Source organism: Melospiza georgiana, chromosome 6 (assembly GCF_028018845.1).
Source record: "Melospiza georgiana isolate bMelGeo1 chromosome 6, bMelGeo1.pri, whole genome shotgun sequence".
Classification (NCBI taxonomy): domain Eukaryota; kingdom Metazoa; phylum Chordata; class Aves; order Passeriformes; family Passerellidae; genus Melospiza; species Melospiza georgiana.
Genome location: NC_080435.1, coordinates 8,853,371 through 8,869,146, shown reverse-complemented (window position 1 = coordinate 8,869,146; position 15,776 = coordinate 8,853,371).

The window sequence follows — 15,776 nt, the reverse complement described above, 5'->3', positions numbered from 1 at the left end:
ATTGTTCCCTCAAAACTTAAAATTTTAGCTTGATGCCAAGTCATCAATTCCAACCTAGCCCAAATTTCAGCTTGGCATCTGAATTTAAAAACACCCTACCTCAATAGTGCATTGTTAGTACCGAGCTAAATGATCTACCCTGACTTACTCAGACATCTAGAATTCACCTCTCTAAATAAAATTCTTCCTTCCATTTACCATGTGAAACTTACTCCTCATGATAGTCAATAATTATTCTCCCCTAGTCAGATATTGGCATCTGTCAGAGCTTCTTGCTTTGACCTCTTCTCCACACTGACCACAGTGGGGCAAGACCCAATGTCCTTCTTCCACATATGGAAATGGGGCATGGGGGTGTAAGTGGTGTCCTGACATGATGGAAAGCACTAATATTTCCCAATAGAAAGGACAAAGTTTGAAATGTGAAAGTCGCGTTATTTCCCTGGTCTCGTACAAATCCATATGGCCTTCTTGGAGACTTGGGAGAAGTAGCTAGGCCAGAGTCTCCAGGGTAAGGTGAGTGTCCTTTAGTGCCTTGCTGACTGCTCTAGCCTCGCAAAATTAGGAACAGTCCAGGTTAAAATGTTCATTCTTTGGGGATGAAAAGCAGAATAAAAAATGGAGGGGGCCAGTATGAGCCCTCAGGTCTGAGAGTGGTAAAGTCCTCACTGAACTGCACCCCCATCTCCAGTGAAGCAGCTACAGGGCTCTGTTTTTCATGACTGATGCATTTCACTCCCCCAGGGACAGAGTGGGGAAATTCATCTTTTGGCCAGAATCCAGACGAAATTGGTGCATTTTCCACTTCCCTTTTGAAGGCCCTTGGAACTGCACTCCACCACCCAAAGAGGCCATGAAATCCTCGAGCTGGCTGCGGCACATCAGCCTTTCCCCTCTGAGCAAGCCATCAGAGGGAGCCTGCTGTGCATCCTCACATACACACCAGCCTGCTGGGGCAGAGCTGGCAGGAGGCTCTGGGGGGGAGACCATCCCAAAATGGGCCATCCTGAGCTGCACTCAGCACTGTCTGAGAGGAGCAGAGCAGCCTTGCTGAAACAGGCACTGCCTCTTCCCTGTGCAGAGCTCCACACCGTGCTCCCCAGGGAGAAAATGGGGTGAATGTCATTGGCAATTAGATCAATTCAAGGTAGCTAAGCATATGAAATCCACTTAATAATCTTATTTGTAAAAATTCTTATTAGATTTTATTTTTATTTTGGATTTTTTTCAAAATTTCAAAATAATTATTTTGAAAAGAACATGATCAAGTACCTGCAGTAGCCAGATAAAATTAAATCCCAAAACTAAGGGAAAAATAACCAGTGTTAGGGTCTTGCTTTAACTTCTGATCTTCCAACGTACCCACCAATATTTTAGGTGGTTCCTGTCACACATTAAAGGGACACTAAAGAACTGCATTGTCATGATCATCGATAGTGATCCTTTTATGGCTGAGACATTAGACTTTGGAGGCTTTGGAGCCTGAGATATTTTCTTTATCTGAAGATCTGAGGAATATATCTGACATATCATTTAGAACACCTCCTGAAATACCTATCATTTTTGGATCCAGGACAAGAGAGTGACAGGACTTCAGGCTGCTCTGAGATGGCAATTCTTACATTCTTATGAAAACATTAAAGTACAAAATTGGGACATATTATAGTGAAAATACTAATGTTTTCTTGCAACAGACAAATCCAATAAACACATTCAGACCAATGTGAGCTTTATGCTTCTAGTACCTTCTGCAATATAATCATTAATTACCTATTATTGAAAAAATAAAACCAGACAGATAATTGTTGAAGGAAAATAATGGACAAGGATGCTGTGTATTACTGCAAAGCTCAATGAACCAACAATCAATCGCCTTCTGCTCAAATCCCCTCTGCTGATGCAGGAATTGTCATGGGAAGCAGATGCAGGGTGGCAGGGCCACCCCTGCTTCTCCATGGCTGTCAGCAGAGAGGGCTGTGATGTGCTGCCAGGCTTCAGAAGCCACATCAGCATCTTCCAAGTGTGATGCAGACCCAGGGCAAGGCTGTCACCTGCAGAAATGATGGCTCCAAGGCCTCAGTGCTCAGCGTGGGGACTGAGAGCACAGGCACCAGGATGGCAACCCAGGAAGAGCCTGGGACTGAGGGGGAGGTAAGAGCAGCCAGACTATCCCTAGGGGGGATATGTTGGCTGGAAAGCAAAATGATGAATGCAGTAAAGAAGGTGAATGGGAGCAGGAAGGTAGGCTGGCTGATGAGGTACAGAGCAGAAATGGGAAATGTTTAATTGCAATTCAGGTGCGATTGATTTTGTGCCTTTTGTCCTTAAGAATATTTCTTAATAAATTCAGGGGACATTAATTATCCTTATTGCACCATTTCAAAGATATGATCTTGAATTTCTCCTGCAACGAAAGTCCTCGAGCTGACACTCAGTGCCTCCCAGAGGCAATGATAAATATCAGAGTGAAGTGGGATGCCTGCCTTTGGCTTTTCCCAGGGCCCTGAGCTGCTTCTACTTGTTTGCCTGTTTTATTTGACTGTAGAAATCCTTGTGCTAGATCTGATGAACTAGCTGGACAAGCAAACTGGGTGGTGGCTGTTGCCTACTTCTTAAGAAACTGGGAAAGTATAATTTATGGACAATTTTTGGGCTAATTTTCTAAAGAGATTTCTTTTTCCTCCAGACCTCAGGCAGCTGGCATTTGGCCTGTCTTTTAGCATGCTGTTCCTTATTGTTAATTACCTTAGTGTCATCTGGATATTCTTATTATGAACATTAAATATCCACTTTAGAATTGAGTAGATAAAACCAGGCATTGGAATGGATGGGAAGGATCCCACTGATGTGCCCAACAAACCATACTTATCTCTAGTGAAGACCTAAGAAGAAGAGAAAATAGAAGTCATAGCAATTTTAAAAAAGAGTTGATTAATATATCTACAGGGTACTTGAAGTTCAAGCCTTGTACTGTTTCAAATGGATGGCATTGCTTAATGTTGGCATTTCATAAATTCCCTCCCTTTGAGCTGGAGAGGCCACATCTTTGCTCGGTGGTGGGAGGACACAGATGTATTTTTTACAGCCTTGATTGACTAAAGAAAGCCACAGAGTCAGATTGTGGCACAAGGGATCACAAGCCAAACACATTGGAACATTTTGTTCTCCAAACACCGCATCGATTTCCATGGTCGTGTTTTCTGCCCTGTGCTGGTGCCTGTGACACACTTCTGCACATGGACAGCAGCCAGCCCTTGGAAATGAGCAGCTTTGGCTCTGACCATGGGCAAGCCTGACCTTGGTACAGCTGCGAGCTCTGTACCCACAGCACTGGCAGCTGCCCTCAGCCCAGCTCTGCAGCCCCTGGCCTCATGGGCCCCTTCCCTGCGTGCCCCAGGACACAACAGAGGGCCAGTGGGCGCATCAAGAGGGGCACTGAGAGGTAGCCTTGGGCAGCAGAGCACAAGTCAGTTCAGGACTAAATTAGTCCTGAAATGATCCAATTTGGTCAATGGAAGCTCCTTGCAGTGACTTGGGATGACCTATCCCTTTCTACGTCTCTAGGGAAGATGCCAGGGATAAAAAGATAGAAACTGATGGAATTTGAAACATTAAATTCTTTTTCCACACTTTTGGGCCTTGCTCCCATGCTGACATCTCTGCAGACCTTAGCCCAGTATCTTTGAGCAGACTTTCTATTTGGATTTTCAGCTATTTGAGCTTCCTTAAGATGTGGGTGATTGTTTTCCAGATAAGACACATAATGTAGGATGGGTATGTTATTACTGTGTTATTTTACCTCTGATAATTTCATTAAAAAGCTTATACAACTTCTTCGCTAACTTTTAGGTCATGGGTTAAAACAGGAGAAAAATATGCCCTGGCTTGTGGAAGATAACTTGTTTACAAGGGTAAGGAGAAAGGCAGGTGCACCATGGGGAGGCAACAACCAGATAAAGGGAACATCTGGAAGCACTGCAGCGCTGGCTTGTAGACTTTGTACAGAAATAACTTGGTTGGTTTTGTAAGAGCTTTTATACCTTTAGAGGTGCTTTCTTTCCATTCTGCTTTTAGAAGAAAAAATTATTGCTCTCTGTCTGGAGGTGGGGGCAGTAGCATCATTTCCAATCCCAGTCACCTTCACTGATCAATTTCTGCCCCAGATGGTGAAAGGGTTTGCACATTTTGACTTGAGCATGTGTTTTCCTGGGATGAAACTGAAATACTTGTCTCATGCTGTCTCCTGGCCAATTTCTTGTGACACTGGCCTCCTTGTTTAAGATATCCAAATGTAGATGAACAGGACAGTTTTGCAATCCGCCTTTAAGATGAGCTGTGATTCTTGAGATGGCAGAGGGAAAGGCTTAGTAGGAAGAAAAGAAGTGGACGACAAGACACGTACTGGGGTATCATTTCTACATTGTCTGTTGTGGAATACAGACTCCAGTATTGATCAAAACCTACCACTTCATTCTTTAATACTTTTTTTTTCTTTATAATTTAAAACCTAAGAAGCCATTCATCTTCATCTTTTAAAATCTTGGATGCTGATGACTCACTTGCCTCTTTATTTGGGCTGTGACATGAATGTTCTGTTCCATTGTAGGCAATGGGCTATAAGTGATGAACTGTTACAGGACAGACAGCTGTGGGCTGTGTTTCAGGCAGTCCTCAAGATAATTCATGCTCTTTAACACACTGTAGCATGAACTATGAATAGACATGTTTGTTCTGCCACTTTACCAGAAGTTTCCCCCAAAATGTGTTCGGCCCCTCCTAAACCAAAGCTTTTGAAAACAAGACCATGGTCAATGCTCCTATGATCAGCCAAAATAAACACAGGGGATTCTTTTCTCTTCTTACAAGATGCCTCTCTCCTCCTTTTTGCTCTCCACTATTTTCCATATACAGAATCTAAAAGTGGCAATGTCTTAGGGACACACAATCTCTCTATGACTGATCTTCTCCACTTTCTATGAAAGGCCGTGGACCTTCTGAAAACCAGAGAAATGCCTGTGAATGATAGCAGCTCATGCCAAAGGGAAGAGCTCAATGAGAGTACTCACTTAACATCTTAGTAGTTTTTGCATTTTTTCTTTTTATTCCAGTGAATTTGAGGTTTCATAAAGATATTTCACAGGAAGATTCCTTCCCAATAACCCACCCCTTATGGCTTGTGTGATATTTCCTTCCTTCCTTCCTTCCTTCCTTCCTTCCTTCCTTCCTTCCTTCCTTCCTTCCTTCCTTCCTTCCTTCCTTCCTTCCTTCCTTCCTTCCTTCCTTCCTTCCTTCCTTCCTTCCTTCCTTCCTTCCTTCCTTCCTTCCTTCCTTCCTTCCTTCCTTCCTTCCTTCCTTCCTTCCTTCCTTCCTTCCTTCCTTCCTTCCTTCCTTCCTTCCTTCCTTCCTTCCTTCCTTCCTTCCTTCCTTCCTTCCTTCCTTCCTTCCTTCCTTCCTTCCTTCCTTCCTTCCTCTCAGCCCCCCAAGTCCTTCCTCTTCCATCTTTGTTCCCTCTCTGCAGTGGAGAAGAGGGGTACACAACCCCTTACGGCATAGTTTAGCTATGCTGAATTTTTCTGTTAACTAATACAACATGTTCAAAGCTTTGACTTTGTATAAGCAGATTCATCCAGAGGAAAAGACTGTTAGGAAAAAACAATTGTCAAAGATAAAGGAGTCACTTGAAAGTGATCTAGCCAGGCTGTGCTGTGGCTGTCTCCACGCATGGGAGAGTCTTTTTGGGTCTGGAGAAAGTTAGCAGAGTGTAGCACTGCGCTGTGGGAGAGGGATGCAGAACCACATATGTTGATATCTGCTTTTGACAGAGTGTTGACCTGAATGGCAAAATTCATATGTGGATAAGAATCATGACTAAGACACTGTGCTTTAAGAGATCCCTGTTTGATTTAAGAGTGCCTCTGATGAAAGAACTCACATTTAAACTTTAGCTCCAAACCCAGAAGCTCTGTTCAATTTATCTGGGCTTACGTTTTAGTGACTATCTGCAAATTTGGCAAAAGTTCATCCAAAGGCTCCCAGAGGCTCATGAGCCTTTTTGCTGAAGATGTCTGAATGAAACCTGGAGAAGTGGAAAAATGTACACAACCTAATCTTTGGACATTGTGGTTCAGCCAAATCCATTCCCCAGAAGAAATGGTGGAGTCTGAAAAGTTGCACATCTTGGTTACATACGCAGCAGAGATGCCATCTCTGCCCCGGGGAGCTTATGGTCTAGGCTGACACTGGGGGCCCCTCAGCTGTCTGCATTTCAGAGCACTTACTCATGGACAAATATGAATGAAAACATTAATTTACCACCCAGGGGCTGGGAAGACAGATCTGATAGTGCTTGCGGGGGGTGGCCCTCTACATTACAGAAAGCATAACGTCAAAGAAGAGAAACAAGCTAATCACATCAACACCTACCACGGAGCATCTATTTACTGTAACTCTAGAGACATCAGGGGTCACTAGGGACCACTAGTTCTAGTGGGACTATGGTGTAGTATTGATCAGCCTGTCAAATTTTGGTGGTGTCTGTAGAAATGCTGATGGAATGTAAATGGCTGCAAAAGAAGAAAGCAGAGGGAGTTTTGTGCATCCCATGTAGATGGAACAAATTCTTTAAGAGAGTGTCATGGGGATGTTACATTGTCAAGCCCCATTAATGGCTGCTTCTTGGTGCAGCAGGACCAACATGTTTAGCTGTGGGCAGCTCTCATGCAAGACCCAGCTCTAGTGCTGCATAAAGTGGAGGCACTTGCTCCAGTGGGAGTATCTGAACAAGAAGAATCAGAAGTGAGGAGGAGGATGAAAGGAGTTTGTGTTCACCCTGTAATCTGAGATGAACTGAAATGGAGGTGCTGATTTAAGGGATGCCCTAGCACTTAGCTAAATGCCTGAATGTGGATATTGTGACTTTATCCTTTAGGACAGGTTCCAGACAAGTTTCACAAAGTCCCATAAAAAGAAATGGAAATAAATATGCTTAAGTATAATATTAATATCATGAGCCATGTGTCTTTGTAGTACAAAAGCAAGTTCTAAATCTATCACAATTCTTTAAAGGGTCAGTAAACACATGGAGGAAGGTAGTCTTGCAGATTTACACCACTTAAATTTTCAAAAGAGCATTCACAAAGATTGACTAATGGTAATATAGTCCCTTGGGGCAATAGGAAAGCTCCTCTCTTAGAATAATAGCAAGTTGAAGGGAACAGGGAAACAGAATAGGCTGAAATAGTCATCTTTCACAATAGAGGGAGGTTACCCACAGTGTCCTTCGAGAATCCTTCTGGGATCACAGTTCAGGGTATTCAGAAATCATCCTCCACAAAATGGCATAAACAGTGAGCTGATAAAATACAGATGATACAATACTGATCTGGGTAGTCAAAACCAAAAACTAAATGGAGAGGGTTGCAACATGACTACAAATGATTAGTTATAGAATAGGAAATTAAATGTCGCAAAAGTGACATATATGGGAAAATCCAGTCCTGACCATACAGACAATATAGCAATCTTTAACTGGCTTATGACCACACCAGACAGTCAGATGTGAGAGCTATCTGAAAACAACAGTGGCAGTCAGGAAAAAGGAGTAACTATTGTATTGATTGCCCTACAGGGGTTCTGCAGCCTCCTGCTTCAGGAACAGGGAGACAGCTTGGCTAGAGAGAGGGGACAGAGTGGCAGGAGATGTGCAAAACAGAAAAACTTTCCTTTTCAGAGGGCAGCTATCTTATTTCCATGATTTTGGTCCCCAGATACTATGGGAGCACATGCTGCAGGGCTGTAGAAATACTACTGACTGCCTATCTCCCCATATGGAGTGGGCATTACCAACCTTGCCCTAAAGCAGGAGAACCACAGAAAATAAAGGGATTTGACTGTGATCTTAGATGGGATGGAGTGGAGTGGGAGTGCTGCAGCCTATGTTTTGGGCCCTGAGCGCTGGATTTCATTAAGTCCATTGCTCTTCCTTCCTCTTCATGTACAGAGACTGTGGTAATTGCTGAGCAGGAGAATTAACCCAGATGCAAGGTACTGACTGGGAAGGAACCTTGGTAGCATCAGTGGTTCCCAGTCCTGCAAACAGCTCTGTAGTTCTACAAAATCTGAAGCTACAGACATGTTTTCTGCTCCATGTGCACAAGTCCTGTGAGCTGTACCCTGGCTCTGTGGCTACAGACGTGAGAGAGGGGGAAGTTAGCACTTAATATATGTATAGATAAACACCATTGATAGCCATTGCAGTGACACGTGCTTTCATCAGGTTGGAAGGGTAATTTCTAAGACTCCTTCTCCTGAGCTAGAGTCCTATCCACATCTAGGAATGCATTGGAGAGTTTTGCACAGGCCGGACTCTGGGCTTAGGCAAAGCTGGCAGCTGCAAACATGCTTTGTCTGACACGTCCTCTGCCTGCAGAAAAGGACAGGTTTGGAAAGCCAAAATTACCATTGCTTTCACTCATGGAAGAGGCTGCTCTTTGTGTTTATGGTAGGAGTGATCCCAGCACCAGTCATTTGTGCCTAACCCCTCGTTTCTCCTCTTCCCATGGCAGCAGAATCAGCCAGCCTTGCACTCTAAAGCATATCCACCTGAGCTCCACTCTTCTCCAGCAGAAAAGCCAGGTTTAGATTCAACCAAGATCCATGGGGTAGGAGCAAACATTTTGGTCTATACTGCCATGGAGCCTTGAGCTCCTCTGTTACAGCTGGAAGGGCCAGCATGGCAATTTGAAGGAGCTGCAGCACCATGGAGCCTCCTGTGGGTTACCCACTGACACCCACCCTCCTTCCCACACTCCCTTCTCATCCCAGAGTAGTATTTGAGCCATGTAGCTTAATTCCACACTGGAGAGCCATGCATGAGCTGTATACAGCTATGCATGAGCTGTATTCTCAGTAGCAGTGTGGCCTAAATGAGTAACAGGGAAGCAATACCTGGTCCTAATGGAGGGATAACAGGAAGAACTATATGGCCAAGAGGTCATGAGCCACCTTGTAGTGGCAATATCCTGTCTGTACTGAGACCCTGCCTAGCTATGGTGTGGGTCATGTAACCACAGGTCAGATCAACAGAAGTTCTCAGCATACAGAACCTCCCATTTACTTCATTGCGTTTGTAAAAATGTGAGCATTCTAGTGGAATGCTGTGAGCTAACAGAGGTATCTGCAAATCAGGCCACTTCTTGAAAGGCCTTGAAGGGGCAACTGCACCTCTGGACAGCTGAACTATTGCTGTAATTTTCTGAAAAATGGAAAATGGAATCTACTGTTTCTAACTTCTCCACTTGAAGCAGAGCAAAGCAGTGCAAAGAGGCGCACCTCTCCCAAAACTTGTCGAGGCAACAGGAGACAGGCATTTTTCTCATGATGTCATTGTCCTGGAAACTTTTGAAAGCACATTGCAAAGGAGGAAGCCTTGTGGGTCTGAACTCCCCATGAGCCTCTCCAAATGGGCCAAGCTTTGATGAAACCAGCTCATTATCAAAAGCGGGGAAAAACATGTTGGACGTTGTTTACCACTGAGATCACCCTAGTGGTTCTTCCAGCTGCCTGAGGATATTGGTGGAGACAGAAGGAGGGAGAGATGGAAAGAGAGAAAATGGCTGTTTTGAAGTTTGCATTCTCAAGGTGACATATTTTCTTTCAATCTCTTTGTTCTAAAAAACCTCTTGAAAAGACATCTACCAAAGGCCTCTGCATCTCAGGTTCTGGGTGAGCTCCATAGTCTGAAATTGTTTCTGGTGAACTTTGTTAACTTTTGAGTGTGTTTAATGACCTTACTTTCCCTGTTCATCTTGGCATTGGATTGGATAACTCTGACTAGAAGAAAATGTATATAATGATTCCTGTACAATTAGGGACAATGCCAAGTTTCAGCTTTCTTGACATTAGAGTTCAGGCCCAAGAGTTTAAGCTCTGTACTGCTAGGAATTGCCACATTCTCATGTTGAAACTCTGGAGGATTTCACAATATATGAAGCTCATCATAACCAGGAATGAGAGATTTTCCCCTGTTGTATACACTAGAAGTTATGAGAAATGCAGCCAAAATCCTGCCAGAGGTCTCCTGTCATCATGTAGTTAAAATCTTTTATTTTCTCTGAGTTGATTAGAAAACAAGAGCAGGATGAGGCTTTTTCCAAATAATTTGTCAATGGTTATCTGAACCACAAGGTGACTCAGAAAGGGCCAGGCCATGGTGCTGTACTCTGAGCAAATCTACTGACACCAGTGGATTTACTGAAATCATCATCTGTATCCAAACCTTCCTTAGGGTGGGGGCTGCCATACAGACCTGTGTGCCAGCAAAGTCTGAGCTCTTTTCAACAGGAAGCTGAGGGGTGAGCACTTGAAGGAGAGTCAGAGAATGGAAAATCTGATGACTTCCATTCAAATTGTGGTCCTTGACAAATTGTAGAAAAAGCAAAAGGTTACTTTGGGAGTGGTCATAGAAAAACCTACCTAGTAGAGAGGCATAGAAAACCAAGTGTTGATTTGATTTTTAATTCTGACTTCTCTTCTCCAGCCATGATCAAAGAAAGACAAATAAACTTGGTTTTAACTATTCCTTGATATGCTGAAAAGGGTTGATCACCAAGCTTTCAGTTCCCAGAATATGTCTTCACTACTTTAGCAGTACACCAAGCAACAAGACTCAGGAACAACAATTATTAAATTTTTGGAGTCAAGGAAGGGTGAGTATACTTGCTTGCATTAAGGAAGGTGTTTACCCAAGTGACTAAATGGCCAACAAGCTCAGTTTCCATTGATGGGTGGACATCTGGCCAACTGGGCTGCTGAAATGGGTAGCACCAGTCTGTTGTCTTTTTCTGGGCTCATCTTGCTTTGGAAGTTCATTTCACACATGCTCTATGACTTGAGGACATCAAGAACATTTCTTCTAAAAATAAGCCAAGAAATGTAGCAATCATAGAATTATAGAATACCTCAGGCAAGAATATCTCAAGGGACTCTTAAGGATCATCAAGTCCATCTCTCTGCTCTTTTCAGGACTACCAAAAACTAAACCATATAACTAAGACCATAGTCCAGATGCTTCTTGGACTGTGACAGGCAAAAACTTAGTTATACATATTTTTTTTTTTTTAATAAATGTCTCCTTACACTTTGGTATTCAACAATAATGCCCCAAATGCCCCAAATGCCCCAAATGCCCCAAAAAACAACCTTTCTTCTGGGATCTAAGCAGTATATCCTCCTTGCACTGGGGGCTGGCTAGGGATTCTACACTCTTTTCATTCTCTTTGTACAATTATTCTTAACCTCTAGATTTTGGGACCCCTGAGCTACTCCCCTTTAGAAATCTAAGTACTTTATTTTACTTCAGTTTACATTAGGATTATCAGTAGTGTAGCAAGATTTGGAGTTCTTTTGTGTTCAGCTCTGATTAGACATAGGAAGAAGTCGGGCTCTAGGTCAGCAACATTCAGAAAAAGTACTGGACTTGTGCTGCTTAGGAAACTCTATTATTAGGAAGAGAGCAGGTTTTTCAACATGTTGGTCCATTAATGGTCAAAATAATACAAAAAGATAGATGGAAAAAAACCCCAAGAGTGATATTTTGCACCAAAAATAAAAGCTGTCTGAATTATTTTACTTTGGTTTCTTAAGGGAAAAATAATTGAATTGAAAATCTTTGTAGCTTTCCTGCTGTGCAGTAACAAGAAGTGTATTTGTTTACAGGGCAGAATAGGGCTTGATAAACAATCCTGTCTTTACATGCATGAATACAACCTGAAAGAGATTTTTCCTTAATTTTCCCATTTTCTTTTCTTTCCTTTTTTTCCCTCTCACCCCCCTCTTCCCTCCCTCCATCCTCCCACCCCTGCATTTTTACAAAAGCAGTTAACTTAATTTCAGGAGCTTGTGTGGTTTTCATTAGGATTGCAGTCTTTTGAAATGTCATGAGAACACCCAACAGGAACTGAAATTGATATAAAAGGGGTTGACTCAGATCACCCTCTGCACCCTGCCATCTTGCTTCAGCTTGATTGTTTTTGGGTTGGAAAGTGAAAGATTGACAATTTCTGGGGAAGAGCAGAAGAAAGGAGAGAAAAGGAAGAAGAATGAAAGGGAGACGTAAAGTTTTCTCCAGTCTTATTCTCTTTCTGGCCCTGCATGACTAGTACTTAGAGCTGTGAAGTGTATATCACCACTTTGCTGACCTTTGAGGAAGGATATACTGGATGGGGATGCTCCAGGTGGTAGGGATACAGCATGCAGGAACAGAAATGTGGTTATGCCTCTTAAGGTATGCCACAAGGACATAACCTGACAGTATGAATCTTGCCAGAATGAGACCTCCCTGCAGAAAGTATTTTCTTAAATCATTAGGCTAACTAGAACTTGCTTCCTCAGTCTGACTGGGCATTATGCACACAGACTGATGGGTATGACTGGCCTGGTGAGGGTGTTTGTGTGAGCACATGCTGTACACACACACACACACACACACACGTTCTCTTCAACTGTTGCAAGAGCTGTTGCTTTTGGAAAAGAAGAAAAAGCTGTTGCTTTTGTCACTGAATATGCCACTTTTCCTGCTTGCTCCTGTCACCCAAAGGCAGGCACATTTGCATTCTGGGCCCATTTGCCAAGCCCTCTTCATCAAGGCTTGGTTTTGATGACAGTTTGTGTGACTGGGCCCAAGCTCAGTCCAAGGATGATCAGACTTCAAATGGGTGGGGATGAGCTAAAGGTAAGAGGGTTTCTTTGTTTGTTTTTACTCCCAAACCTGAGGGTCGCTAGCATTTCATCACATCATCCTCGTGAATGGTGTCTCTGTCACCAGACCAGGAATGTGTGTTTGAGCATGGAGGGGGAGAAGCTGTGTGTGCACAAACAAATGCTGAACGTGGAAGGAGTGTGGCCCCAGTGGAGCAGCACTGCAGAGACACTTCTCTGCTTCTCTGTGCTGTCCCCAGGCTGCATTGCACTTGTGTGCCACTGCCAGGGACTGAGGCAGGTTGGGGGGCTCTATGCCATGCTTCATTGCACATGAAAGCCACAGCCTTGGATGCTTCTTCTCTGAACTGGTTGAATTTCAGACAGAAATTTTCAGCCTTAATAAAAACTTGCTTTACTGAACACTGGGTCTGGCCTCAGAAGGATACTCAAGCTGCCTGTTTTCAAGTTACAAGGTTACAGATCCAGGCATTTCCACTGTGGAAAAAGTCATTTGAGATGGTGTGCTGTTCCTTCCAAAGTGTGTTAGTCATGGGGAGCAGGCAGCATGTTACCAGAGATCCAGAATCATTAAGGCAGAGAAAGAACAAAGTAGTCCTTTTCTGCAGAACACACAAAGAAACATTTACTCCACATTTGCCACTAGTGCTGCAAAAAAGAGAGGTAAAGGGAGGACATAAAATAATGGGAACAGAACAAATAGGAAGACAAGAGAGGGGAAATGAGATTTCTAAAACCAGCCTGCATCTTCTGTCCAAAATTTTAGGCTTAAGGATTCCTTGACAGGGCATTGCTTGTTCATGGTCCCTCTTCTTGGTTGTTCATGGTTTCTCAGCAAATCAGGCCTCTAAGGAACAACTCAGATGGCCTTTCCAACTACAGATTATTGTAATTTTAACTCAACCTGTGATGAGTTGTCACACACATTTCTCTGCAGTCTCCTAATGGACCTGATCTTTGTAAATCCTCAGGCTGAGTGACAATTAGCATTTCAGGAAAGAGGATTTAGTAGTCTGAGATAGAGGCCAAGAAACAGCTGCAGAAGAGTGTTTCTTTCAGTAAAGACTGGAAAAAGTGACAATGAGATGCTTTGATACAGAGACCTACATCCTGCAGTGTGGTTGTATGGGTCTGTGTGAGAGAGATGCAGGGAGGAGGCTCTGTAAAGCAGTTGCCACTGGGGCCCGGCAGCTCTCCAGCAGAAGAGGATGGACAGATTCCAGTGCTAAGAAGGCTGATAGCTGGTATGATACTTAGAGCTTAAACAGGCACATCACACTCATCATTCATCTGTCCTTATTCATTCCTGCAAGCCACAGCAGGGATAATATCCTCTGCACCAGCTGGAGGCATGTCCAGGCCACCTCAAAGGGGACCTTGGTCAGAGCCGTGACACCAGCCAGGTTCATGCCTGCGAGGCCAGGAGCCATCCCATTCAGCCAGCAGCTGTGGCCTGGGGAGTTTGGGATGCATCAGTGGTTTTGATTATGTATGAACTTCCTCTCCTACAATTGACAATTGTCATAGTCTGGAAATGTTTCTTCCTAGCAGTGTACTAGGCAAAAAAAAGATAAATAAACTATTATTTTGGTTTGTTTTAGTTGCTGCTGGCATCTTAGGGGTCCCAAAGCAGGGGGCACAGAACACAATAGAGGAAAGAACAGACCAGCTTTCAGGGACCAGCTGACCTTTCAGACCCCTTGAGCCTTCACAAAAACCTTGCCAGTTACAAACCAGCTGTAAAATCAGGAACTCCTTGTGACGTCACTGCTGAAAAGTCCTAATTAGATAATTTCCCAAACCATGCAGGTCTCAAGAGCCTCAGGTTCACCTTTAGCCCTGACCAAATCTCCCAATTTAGTGGTTAAAGGTTCAGTTCTGTGTCAGGTCAAAGGCGTTCTTGAGAAGACATCTATTGTTCCAAAATGGATTTTGCTCTCTGATAGCATTTCAAGACAGCACCTTCCCTGAGTGCTTCCAGTGCCTCAGCATTCAGCCCAGCTGCTCCAAGGAGAACAGCAGCAGTAGTGAACTGTCTTTCACATAAACCATCCAAGCAACCTCCTAAGCAGCCATGAATAAAATCCAGCTCCCCAAAAGGCATTTGGAAAGGCTGCAGTATATTTATATGTATACACCATTGCAAGGAATCTGTGCCAGGAGACTGGCTTATTACTTTCATTATTTGTTATTATCAAAGGCCAGTGCTCTGTATAGGAACAGAACCTGTTGAACTATAACACATCTCTGGGTGCACTTAACACATCTCTAGAAGCGGAGTGAACCCGTCACATGTCCCAGAAATGGATGGGAAATGCAGTGTGGAAAATGCCACTTGAGACATGTGAGTTTAGGGCACAAAAGAAGGGAGAATGCCAAGGTTAGTGAAATAACAAGAGATGTGCTTCTTGTCAAATAAATATGGAATAGCTAAAGAAAAAGGATTTTCCCTTCCTTCCACTCTATTTTTAAATATTTCCCTTTTTAATCAGCCTTTTGGTTAGTCTTAATTTAAATTCACTCTAATTTACTATTATTAATGAAATATCTGGGTGTACTTCCCCCCCAAAAGAACAGAGAACAAGGCCCCTGCTTTTAATCCATGGCCTTGGTTACAGAGGTGGTGTGAGATGTGTAGTGCATGCTTGCTGTTATGCTAAATTCATTTAAATTCCCCCGCAGAAAGCCACAAGACAAAGAGGAAAGGTAAAACCACTGTGATCACAAAGAGCGCCCTGGGCCCTCACGGGGCACAGGAGCACAAATGGAGACATGTGATGGCACCATCACCGTGTTTATCTGGGGATTTTCTTTTTAGTGAAAATCAGAAGGGCCTGCCAGATCTCTGAGCTTCAGGTTAAACATTTTTCATTTGTTTATTCTTGTCTGCATTCCACTCATTTTTCTGTATGCCCTAAAATATCATTTGAAGTTTATTACAGCCACTCTAAGAAAGGTCATATGGTAGGTTTGGCATGATGTCTGATTTTTCCTGTTCCCCCAAATTACAGCATTTTTTGGTTGACCTGTCTCCTTTGAACCTTTGCTTTTTATTGCCT